Genomic DNA, 13,364 nt, shown 5'->3' with positions numbered 1-13,364 from the left:
AAAAACATAAATCATCTCATGATAATTCTCACAATTCTCTGAGCAGTATCAATAAAACAGAAAATGTATTCACAAATTCCATCTTGCATTGTTATTAGAAACAAAGAAAAAGTAGCTTAAGAAGTATTATCTCAGTTGAAAAAGCAAGAAATAATTAAACATTAGAGATTTCAGTCAACAAATAAGGTGAATGCATAAAAATTTCCCCAGGAAATTAATGTTACTTTCAAAGAATACTGAAATATTAAATCCACACCAACATCTGGGAGATAAATTCTCTTTATGTGCTGTTTTTTCTTAATGAAGATTTAGATTATATTTTTGTCTGCACAGAAAGGTAAAATTCTTGATGGAGTTCTTCGAGCCCACAAAGCAACTAAGACAAATCATTTTGTGTAATTTTTCTCATTTTGGTAATAAGATGACATAGATATATTTCTGAAAAAATACAATCATACTAAATTCCACACTGGGACTAGGAGTTTATGAATATAAAACTGTTACTTTATATTCAAATCTAATCCAATTATAAGACTGTGCAATCTTGCTATAAATCTTGCTCCTTTGTCTCTAACATAAATGTTGATATGAAGATTATAGTAGAGAATTAAACAAAACTATTCAAGCAAGTTACCCATAACTTTTACCTTTATTTAAGGACAGCTGATAAAATAAGCCACTTTTAGTTATCCCTAACTACCCATGATTGCTAACACTTTTACCTGTCTCTTGATGCCTGTGTATAAAAAAGTTTGCCAAAGAAAAATGAAAAATTGAAGTTAGATAATTTCACTTTAGTATTTGAGGTTTTCAGATATATCAAATGCTAATTTTACTTATCATTTATGTCAATTGATATGTGGAAAGGAATACTTTTCCTCTTAGAAATGGTAGTGATAATATCACTGTGTTATATGATGTACACTTATTTCAAGTTAGCCTGGTTTTCTCCATTGCATTTCTCAAAATATCCTTAAAATAAATTCCTTTTCCTTACTCGATCATCCAATTACATTTGATTCTTTGTGTAGGTGACGGGAGATGAGAAAGTCCAACAAGGTATTACTAATATATTTTCCTGGGCCCCAGGGAAAGAAGAATCTCCTTCAGTGTCCATCACGAGACTTTTTTCCTATAATCTCCTGGGTAAGAAGAGTAACACAACTGTTTTCCCTGCTGCAGAAATGCAGAAAATCAGTATGACTGTCACTACTAAGACACACATAGTTTGTGGACATAAGAAATGGTTTAACCAGCCTTTTGACTAGTTTTATGTTGGGGTGTAGACAACATTTATAGCTCCTTTTATCCATCTTATTTTATCTATCTTGACTGTCAATCTATCTAAATTTTGCCTTTGCTGAAACCTTAATTCAGTTCTCTATATCTTTCTAGAGCAATTTTTCTAGTTGTGTTACATGATGTACTCTTATTACAGGTAAGCCTGGTTTTCCCTAGGCATTGCTCAAAATATCCTTAAAATAAATTCCTTTTCCTTACTTAGTCATCCAATTGCATCCAATTACTTACTTACAACAGAAACAGGTTGTAAGTAGCATCAGATATGTTTGTACTTTTGACAAACTGGTTAACCCAATTAGGTTTACCTTGCCTATATTCCCCTGTTACTATTAAGCCAAAATTAATTCAATATCTACATTAATCAGTTCAAAGCAGGACTCTAATCATGCCTTCTCCCTGTTCAAAATTGTATAGTGGGCCACCCCTGCAGAAGGCCACCCCTACCAACCTTCTTGGACTCCTCTTTGGTGCCTCTTTTCCTCTTGGCATATCTATCACCCAAAATAAACCATGGGACATGATGCTTTCTATTTTTGTACATCTAGTAATTGTCCTTCTAAAGATGTTCTTTTTCCCCTAACTTCATAACTATAGTATGCTGTTCAAATCCTCATCCAAATGCTACTCTCTTTAACTTATTTGTTAGAATACTCATCTTTTTCTATCTACCTTCCTTGTTGCAACTACCTTTTCTCTCTTTCGATTTCCTATAACCATGTGGCTCACTTTAGTTTATAAAACTAATCTTTTTCTACCTGTTTCTGTGTTGTAAGTAGCATCTTTACTTATCAGAATGTCCCATTTTCTGTACTGTGCTAAAGTCTTGTTACTGGGACCATAGAATTATGTTCATTTTCATGACCTTCTTGGTGCTTGGTCCAGTACCCTGCATATTGTATAAAAGTATATGATATGGTTTAGATATGAGGTGTCCCTAAAAAGTTCATGTGTAAGACAATGCATTTACCTTAGGGATGAAATGATAGTGTTATGAGAGCCTTAACTTAATCAGTACTTGAATGGTGTTTTTGTCAGCTTTTTCACTTCTGTGACTAAATCAACTGACAAGAACAATTTCAGAGAAAGAAGACATTTATTGGGGCACTCATGGTTTCAGAGGTCTTAGTCCATAGAAGGCTGGCTCCAATCCTCAGGGCTCAAGGTGAGGTACAATATCATGGCAGAAAAGTATGGCAGAGGGAAGCAGCTGGGAACATGGCACCCAGGAAGCATAAGGATAGCTCTCCTCACCAGGACAAAATATAAACCCCAAAGACATGCCCCCCAATGACCCCCCCTTCTCTAGCCACACCCTACCACTTCAGTTACCACTTAGTTAATCCCTATCAGGGGATTAATTCACTGATTGGGTTAAGGTTCTCACACTTCTAAGCCTTCTTGCATTGTCTCACGTGTGAGCTTTTGGAGGACTCCTCATAACACACATAGAGGAGCATCACTAGGAATCCAAATCCAACTCTTTCTTATGCAGAATTTGATTTAATAGCATTGTTCTCACCCCATATGTTGTTCTCTCTGCATTTCAGAAGGACTTGATGAATGGTGGTTTATTAATCTAGGAGACAGATTACTGCCAGAACAATGAGAAGTTTGCCCTGGGTCATTTAATTGATTTAAAATCAACCCCACCCCCACTCTGTCTTCTTAGTAGGTATGATAGTATTCTACTGTGAATATCATAATTTTAGATAAAGAAAAGTGTGTTTGATTAAGCAACCAGTATATTAACCATTAATTCTCTAGTACTACAACCGCTGAATTGTTTTGAGTCATGAGGTTCTCTGTGATTTCACTGGATACAATTATTATGAGCATGGGTTTCTGTGATAAAGTTTTTTGCCCTGCCTCATAAGACCTTAACTTCTAATGTTTTTTTTGGGGGGGGGTTACTGGGATTGAACTCAGGGGTACTAGACCACTGAGCCCCATCCATACCCCTATTTTGTATTTTATTTAGAGACAGGCTGTCACTGAGTTAGTTAGTACATCACTTTTGCTGAGGCTGACTTTGAAGTTGCAATCCTCCTGCTTCAGCCTCCAGAGCTGCTGGCTCTAATGCTTTCTTTATAGGAAATTTATTCATTTATCTTGCCTACTAATGTATTTTCACCCTAATTTTAATTTGGTCATCATTCAGAAATAAGAAAAAGATACTTGGTTATTCTTCATGATTAATCACCCACAGATTGGTGACCATGACCCCCAAACAATTCTAAAACCACTGTTTTTGACTTTTGGTCCAGTTACTTACCAAGTCGTAAATTCTTTCTTCTTTATTCAAGAAATATTTATTAAAATTTCTTAAAATCTATATTAAATATAATGCCTTTTAAGAAGTATAACTCAGTATTCCTGTCTCTATTCCTCCCAATCCCAGAGCATGTTTAATGAACCTATGTTACCACATTTACAATCACTGACTTTGTGATTGAAATCATTTATATTCCTCTGATTCCTCAGTTAGACTTCAAGACCCAGGGAACAGGAGTCCATGGCTATATATATAGTCTTTATATTACCAATGGCATTTTGTCTATGAAACCAAAAATGTTTTCAAAATTAAATAAAAGTACTTTATTGTACTTGGTGTCATTTATATCTTATACATGACTTAATTGGTTTATGATATATGTTTTAAAACACTAATATAATATTTTCCTAAGAGTTCATTTTCTGAATCTAATGTTCTGTAACTAAAATCCCATAAGTATCAATTTACCTAAACAAGCAAAACTAAACATGTTATGGCAAAAATGGAAATAAAGCCCATGATTGGGCATAACAAAAATTGGAATCAAGAAGCCTGGCACTTAAATCAGGATACTCTGACTTATTGTGCAATAAGGAAAGTCACTAAATTTATCTGCACTTTAGTTTCTTCAATAATAAAATATGCAGAATAATTTTTACTTTTTGTGGTTATCAAGATTAAATGATTTTGCTAAGTTGTTGTATTTTTATGTACTAAACTAATCCTTGTTGTTATAGATCTCATAAAAACTTTGATATTTATGAATGCTCCCCTGGAACTGTGACACAGGAAATGTAAATGAATGTACTGTCTTAGTGACTCACTCTTCTCCACCTCTACCACAGCACCTTCCACATAGTGGGTGTTTATTAAATATTTTCACAACAATGAAAAGTGAAAGAAGTAACAAAGTAGAAAGAGAAGTAAGGGAGGAACTAAATTATGTTAAATTTATTCCATATATCTAACAATAGTAGAGATTCTACTCTCCATAATATTTTGATTGGGATCTTAAATGTCCCCTAAAGGCTTATGTATTAAAGGCTTGGTCCCTAGTTGGCAATGCTTTTGTAAGGTGGTGGAGCCTTTGAGAGGTAGGGCCTACTAAAAGGAAGTTGGTTGTTGGAGGGCATGCCCTTGAGGGGGATATTGGGATTGGGATCCTGGCTCCTTCCTCCTTCTGTTTGCTTCCTGGCAGGTGTGAGGTGAACAGTCTTTCTCTCATATGCTTCCACTGCTATAATGTACTGTGCTGTTTATGAATCAAAGCAACTAGGTGAGCAACTACTGGACTGAAACCTCTGAAACTGTGAGCCAAGATCAATCTTTCCTCCATAAGTTGTTTATCTCAGGTATTTTGTCACAGTGATGGAAAACTGAATAATACACATAATAAGATAAGTTCTACAACATTATTATGTTCAGAGGCCTTTTCTACAACATAATACAAAGGTTTGTTTTTGTTCTAAAGTATGTGTTCATATTTGACATTTGATAAGAACAACTTTTAAAATGAGCAAAAAGTGAAATTAGGATTCTGTGTGTTCCTGAAGCAGAGAGATTCAGATGTGTTCTCAGTCTAGATGCTGAATTCATATGAGGAAAAGAAAATGAAGCCATTTTAAATCACTAACTCATAAGGGGTTAATTTGTTTTCTCTCTATTGAGTTGAGTTCCAAAATATATGTGGAACTCAATTCAATAGAGAGAAAACAAATAACCTGGTTTTAAAGTAGGCAAAGTATCTGAACCAGCATTTCTCAAAATAAGATATACAAACAGCCAAGTACATGGAAAAAAAATGCTCAGAATCACTAATCATCAGGGAAATGCAAATTAAGAGCACAATGAGATATCACCTCACACCTGTTGTTATAGTTCTTATCAAAAAGAGAAGAAAGAACAAGCCTTGGTGACGTTGTGGAGAAAACAGAACCCTTGAACACTGTTTGTAAAAATGCAAATATATACAATTATCATGGAAAATAGTACGGAGTTTCCTCAAAAAATTAGACATAAAACCACCACAAAACTTTTCATTTCCATTTTCTGAGTATATACCCATTTTCACTGCAGCACTGTTCACAATAGCCAAGATAGGGAAGCAACCTAAGTATCCATCAAATGATGGATGGATAAGGAACATTTGGTACATAAACATAATGGAATAGTATTCAGCTATGAAAAGAATTAAATCCTGCCATTTGTGAAAACATGGATGAATCTAGAGGACGTTATGTTAAGGCAGGTACAGAAGAAAACAAACATATGATCTCATTTATATGTAGAAGCTAAAACTGAACTCAGAAGTAGAGAGTAGAAGGTGATTATCAGAGGTTTAAGATATGGGGATAGAGGAAATGGGGAGATGTTGATCAAGGGGTACAAAGTTTTAGATAGGAGGAATAGATTTTTGACATCTATTTCACAGCACGGTACCTATAGTCAATAATTTAAAAATAACAGATGGAATTTTAAATTCTCACCATAAAAATGAATATATTAATTAATGTGATTTAATAACACCACCCATATACCAAGACATAACAATGTATTCCATAAGTGCATATAATTATGATTTATCCATCAAAAATAATATTATTATAAAAATAAAGCTGTGTTCTTTTTTGATTTCTTAACAACACTAGTTCTAGAGAAAATATTCAAGAAAAAAAATATTTGAATCTCACCATGTTATCTATTTCAGTACTGTGCTATATCCACTTTACTTATCAGTTTTGAAGCCCCACTGAGACATGACAAGATCAGATGAAGGGAATACCGGTTTGGAAAGGCTGATTTGGTGAGTGAGCAGCAGACAATGTAGAGATGCATGATGTGACCGTAATCCCACTGTTCTGCTTCAGAGGATTCCAAAGAAAAAGGACATAAGCATAAAGAACAAAAACTACTGTCAAGAACCATGGCCCTTGGAGTCCTGCATCAAAAAACATTTTGAGAAGTCAGACATGTTCTGCTCCTTAATACTGGAGTGTCTTTGAAGCAGTGCCTTTCTAAACCCCAACTCCTCAGTTTCTTCCTCTTATACAGGGGCTAAAAAAAATCCTTATTTCTCAGAAGAATCCTAAGGGTGACATTTGTGAGACCATCTCCTTCACACTTAATGCATTTCTTTTCTTTCTGCCCTCTTTAGAGTGGATAAATACATAGGAAAGACAAACTGATAGCTACAGTTTTGTCTGTAAGTAGATATTTCTTGCAAGGCAAGTACATATATAGCTTCTGGCTCTAGAGGAAGAGAGCTGGGAGAAATTGACACAGGGAAGCAGCAGAAATTCTAGGATTTGATTATTCTTCTGCATGTTCCCATGAATGTAAAGAGATACAAAATGTGTTTGAAAGAAGCCTCCTACACATGTCTTTATAAAAGCAGGGTTAAAATGAGCTGTAATTAACTCAGTCATTCAGAAAAAAACTTGGAGATGTATAACCCAAGCTTAAATTTAATAGTTGGACCAATCTTCTGTGTGTGAACACAAAGTGCTAAATTATGATCCATTATCAAGGAATAAGGAGAAAAGCATGCTATTTGGCATAGAAATCTGTTCCTTTGAGGTGTGCTTGGATTGGGTACCATCCTTTGGAATACAGTGTTTCTTAACATATTATGCATAATTGTTAGGAAGAGAAAATTCTCAATCAAAATGATAACAAAAAGCAATTACTAAATGTCCTTCAGTTAACCACATGTGTAGCTGAAATCTGGCCAGTTAGGCCGCACAATCTGAACTGATTTATTGGAAACATACTGAAAATGTGAGCCAATCACCTAAATTCCTGCACTTGCCATCAGAATCACAAAGCTAAAAATCAGTTAGCAACTTCACAAACACTATCAGCAATTGTTGAAAAACAAACTGGCATATGTGTTAAAAGTTTCAAATCATTTGATAAAATAATTCAATATCAAGGAAACTATCCTAAGGAAATAATCAGGAGTATAAAGAATAATTATCTACCTAAATCTTTAGGACATCATTGCTCACAGTAGCAAATTTGGAAGTAACAGTTATTCAACAGGAGAAGAATAGTTAAAGAACCTGTGATATTCATGTTATGCTCCTTTACATAATCATCATGATTTTACGTGGTCATCACAATATCACTTAGACAGAATTGCCAAAGACCAGGAAAATACTTATAACATGTCAGGAACAAAACAGCAGGTTATGAAATTTTAATAACATAGCATAAATTATGTGTGCTTTTGTGTACATGTATATATTTGCATACCTCTATGAGAACAATATAAAATGACTAGAAGTAAAATCTTTAAGATATCATAGAGCCTAACAACTAAATCTCATTTATTTATATGTCTATAAATATACAGACATTTTGCAAACTCATAATTAACACCTACTACTTATAATCAGAAAAACAGTTATTTATAATAATGTTTTTATGGAATTCTACAATATTCTTTTGTATGTGAGATATAAGCTTAGAATAAATTTTAATGAATGTTCAAGTAGATCTAATTGAAAATGAAAGATTCTTTGTTATTTTATGCCCACACTGAGGTGACTTACCTTACTTACTACCATACGTAAAGAGAACATTTGAAGGCTGCACCATAAACAGCAATTGTCCTCTTGATGAATACCCCCTGGTCTGGTGGAGTTCAATATTTCTTTTCACCTGTCCTTTTTTGCCAGCTGCTCCTCTCACTCATGATACCTAGACCAGTGACATTCAAGCTTCTAATGATGCAGCATAAACAGTAAAGAATACCACAGGCCCTGCTCACAATATTAACCAAACTTTATTTTAAAGGACCAAGTAAGATATGTCATTTAATGATTTAGTATTTTGCTTTTTGACATGTGGTGTCTGAAATTAGTCTAACTGTGACTCAGATCACTATATTCAAATGAAAGAAGATTTCAAAGGTTGTTTTACTTTGGACCATCTTGGAATAAGCCCACCAGGAATTTGAAAATATGAATTATATTTCTTCTGCAGACTGGTTATATATTTGAACCAATTCATATGTATTTCATATATATATATATATATATATATATATATATATATATATATATACACTTATATATACACTAACATAAGTACATAAATACACATATGTGTGTTTCACTTCTATTTTAATTTAAACTTACTTTTAACTTTTAAATCAAACATAAAAAGGATACATATTTATGGGGTACCATGTGACATTTCAATACATGCACACTGTAATGCTTGAATCAGGTTAAACACTTCTATCTCCTGAAACATTTATCATTTATTTATAGTGAAAACATTCAAAATCCTGTCTTCAACCTTTTTGAAAGATGCAGTACATTATTGTTATCTGTAATCATTCTGTTGTTCAATAGCATACAGAGCTCTACTTCTATTTGAGCTGGTTTTTCTATCTCAAAAATAGGGATTTAAGACTGTGGATGCTAAATCATCTCCCCAGAGCCATATTGCCATCCCAGATAATAATTCAAAGTTCAAAAAGTTGATATCATGGAATCCACTGTTTTCAGAGTCGTATAAAGTTCTCTTAAACTAGTGGCTGGGGTTGTGGTTCAGTGGTGGAGCACTCACCTAGCACGTGCAAGGCCCTGGGTTCAATCCTCAGCATTACATAAAAATAAATAAATAAAATAAAGGTATTGTGTCCATTACAACTAAAAAAAATAAATGTTTTTAAAAAAATTCTTAAAATTTTCATTTTCTATTATAAATAAGTTGATTACTATACTAAAAAATTAAGGGTCAAAATAATTCTATTGTGTATATATACCACATTTTCTTTATCCATTCATCTTTTGAAGGGCACTTAACTATTGTGAATTGAGCTACTATAAACATTGATGTGGCTGTGTCATTATAGTATGCTGATTTTAAGTCTTTGGGGTATTTGCTGAGTAGTGGGATAACTGGGTCAAATGGTGGTTCCATTCCAAGTTTTCTGAGGAATCTCCATACTGCTTTCCAGAGTGGTTGCACCAATTTGCAGTCTCACCAGCAATGTATTAGTGTACCTTTTCCCCCCACATCCTGCCAACATTTATTGTTATTTTTATTCTTGATAATTGCCATTCTGACTGGAGTGAGATGGAATCTCAGTATAGAGTTAATTTGCATTTCTCTAATTGCTAGAGATGTTGAACATGTTTTTGTATATTTGTTGACCATTCATATTTCTTCTTCTGTGAAGTGTCTGCTCAGTTCCTTAGTCCATTTATTGATTGCATTATTTATTTTTTGCTTATTAATTTTTTGTGTTCTTTATATATCCTGGCAATTAGTGCTCTATCTGAGGTGCTGGTGGTAAAGATTTTCTCTCATTCTGTAGGTTATCTCTTCATGTTCCTTTGCTGTGAAGAAGCTTTTTATTTTGATACCATCCCATTTATTGATTATTAATTTTACTTCTTGCATTTTAGGAGTTTTGTTGAGGAAGTTGGTTCGAGCCAACATGATGAACATTTGGGCCTTCTTTTTCTTCTATAGGCTCTGGGTCTCTGGTCTAATATCTAGATCCTTGACCCACTTTAAGTTGACTTTTGTGCAGGGTGAGAGATAGGGGTTCAATTTCATTTTGCCACATACGGATTTCCAGTTTTCTCAGCACCATTTGTTGATACAGCTTTTATCCAATGTGTTTTTATGGCTTCCTGGCACTATTTTATACAAAGTTGCTAAATTATTTTTTTTATTTTCTAGGGTTACTATTTATTTTTGTTTTTTAATGCATGGAAGTATCAATCAAAACTACCAAAAGTAATTTTTAAAATGCAACTAAAGCAACTATAATTAAATTGGTCAGAATTTAAATTTATATAATCTTTTAAATAGGAAATGTGCTACATTTGATATCAATGCATTCATTCATATCATATATATGTATGTGTGTGTATATATATATATATATATATATATATACACACACATATATATATATACACACACATATATATATATACACACACATATATATATATACACACACACATATATATATAATACCTTCCATGCTAATTGCATGATAAATAAAACACAGATGATATACTGCCCTTGTGGAGGTTACATTCTAATTAATGTGTGACTATGTTTGTCACTGTATACGTCTATGTTTTTGTCTGTGAGTCCACTTTCATGTATATGAAACAGATTTAGCAGAAACTATGAAATTTTGTACCATGAGACCAGAGTTTAGTCTTGGCATTTATGAAATATTGCATTCCCTAAAATTGGTTCCCCAAGCATCTCTTTAAAAACCTGATTTTGCCACACTGCAGTCAAAAGGTGAAGTCTAATTGGAAATTGGATAGACAATATGATTGCTTGCAACTACACAATGCAGTATAATGGATACTATATGATAACTAAGGCTAGGTTGGAAAAGGTCAGGCACATTCTGCCAAGTTCACTTTGTACACTGACTCTGGGAGAAAATAAGCATCATATAAGAAGGTGATTTTCCTGAGATCACCATATTGGAGAAGCTGAAATAGGACATTGAGAAAACATCCCAGTTCATTCCAGAGTTCTTCATTATTCTCTCCAAAGTTCAGATTAAAGGGTCTTTTATCCTCCATACTATTCCATCCATCAGGTGAGAAGCGCTAAGTGACCTCAATTGATGCCATGAGAAGGAGAAGAATTATTCAACTCATTCCTTCCCAAATTCCCTAACTACAGAATATGTAAGATGTAATACAATATTTGTGGTTTCAAACCACTCAATTTTAAAGTCAGTTATTTACAGAGATAGTAACTATAGTATATATGCAACTTAATAGCTATGTGACCATCAAAAAGTTACTCACTTTCTCTGAATTTTATTGTTCTCATTGACAAAATGAAAATGCTGATGTATGTCCTTCCTACACAATATAAAATAACAAGAGATTATGGAAAATAAAAAGCTATGAAGTACTTTGAGAATGATGTTACATAAAAGTAAACCATTATCTGGATCTATGTCTATTGCTATCATTTTATTGTTTGTGCTCCTTCAAAATTTATATGTTGAATCTTAACTTCCAGGGTGATGTTACAAAGGGGGGGGGTAGTCAGATTTTATGCTGCTATGACTAGAAAAACTGAAAAGAAGTTTGTAAACAAGGAAAATTTTATTTGGGGGCTTATGGTTTCAGAGGTCTCAGTCCATAGAAGGCCCATTCCATTATTCTGGGCTCTACGTGAGGCATAATATCATGGTGGAAGAGTGCCAGAGGGAAGCAGCCCAAGACATCACACCAGGAAGCCTAGAGAGAGACTTTGCTTGCCAGATATAAAATATAACCCAAAGGCACATCCCCAGTGATCTACCTTCTCCAGCCACACCTTGCCTATCTTCAGTTACCACTCAGTTAATCCATCCAGGGATTAATTCAGTGATTGGGTAAAGGTCTCATAACCCAGTAATTTCTCTTCTAAACCTTCTGTTGTCTCACACATGAGCTGTTAGAGGATACCTCACATCCAAACCATAACAGGGGATATTAGGGGAATGATTATATCGTAAAGGGAGTATCCTCATGAGTGGACTTAGTGCCCTTATAAGAGACTACATGGGATTTTGCCATTCCTAGAACACACTATCTATGATCCACAGAGTGGGTCCTTCATCACATGGTGAGTCTGGCTCCATCTTGCTCTGGGGATTCTCAGCCTTTGGGACTGTAAGAAATAAACAAAGTTCTCTTGCTTATAAGCTACCAAGTTTATGGTATTTTGGGTAGCAGACACACACACACACACACACACACACACACACACACACACATGCTCCTTGTACTTACAAACCAATGGTTAAGTTGAAAACATTGTAAATTAAAATGTATTTAATTCATCTGGACTACTGGGCATCCTATCTTAGCAACATAGAACCCCACAGAGTATCCATTATTTCCCTTCATGATCCTGTGGCTGACTAGGATCTGTGAATCCTTGTTGCTACCCAGTATCACCAGAGATGAGAGTACTGCATGTTGCTAGGCCAGGAAAAAACGAAAATGCAAAATTTATAGTTTCTGATGTATGCATGTAACTTTCTAAAACCATAACAAAAAACTCCCTCTCTGCATGTATTTCATGTTCTTTAGCTTTTGGTGTTTCAATCAGAAAAGGACTTCTAGAATATTAATTTATAACATTAACAATCTTTATTTGTATGGGGGCACCTAGAAAATTCATAATAGTTCATGAATGACACTTTTAAGAAATGGCCAACTAAAAATGGGCAGCCACTTTTCCAGTGTCTGCACCTCTGCTTGACTTCATTAATCTCTTCTGCTTCTCTTGCCACTTATGTTATCATTCTCACAAACTGGTTAAACAGCTATGTCTTGGTGAAAAAAAAAAAATGATTCCAAAAGAAATCAACTGCTTCTTTAAAAATGAAAATAGGTACAATCAACTCTAAGAAAATAATAGTCTTCAGAAACAAACAATAACAACAACAACAACAACAACAACAACAACAACAAAAACAAAGATAATAAAATTGGGCCTAAATGAAAGAGGGAGAAGAGATTTCATGGTAGCTCAAATTTTTGGCATCAACAAGCCAACTACCATTTACTTTACATAGAAACAAAACAAATGTAATTTCTGTTTAATTTGATGGAAAAAATACTGTTCATGAAATGCTAGATAAAACATTATTAGTCTGAAAGGGTTATTTACTTTTAAAGATCTAGCATATTACATTTGATGGAGAAAAGCATTTATTGTAGTGATATGTTTCAACTCGGAGTTCCATGAAGGTCTTAACAGTCAACTCCTATTCCCCAAAATCTGCCAA

The sequence above is a fragment of the Spermophilus citellus genome, assembly GCF_964194105.1.
Source record: "Spermophilus citellus genome assembly, chromosome: X".
NCBI classification, from domain to species: domain Eukaryota; kingdom Metazoa; phylum Chordata; class Mammalia; order Rodentia; family Sciuridae; genus Spermophilus; species Spermophilus citellus.
The sequence above is the reverse complement of the archived record's forward strand: the minus strand, read 5'-3'. Positions refer to the sequence as shown.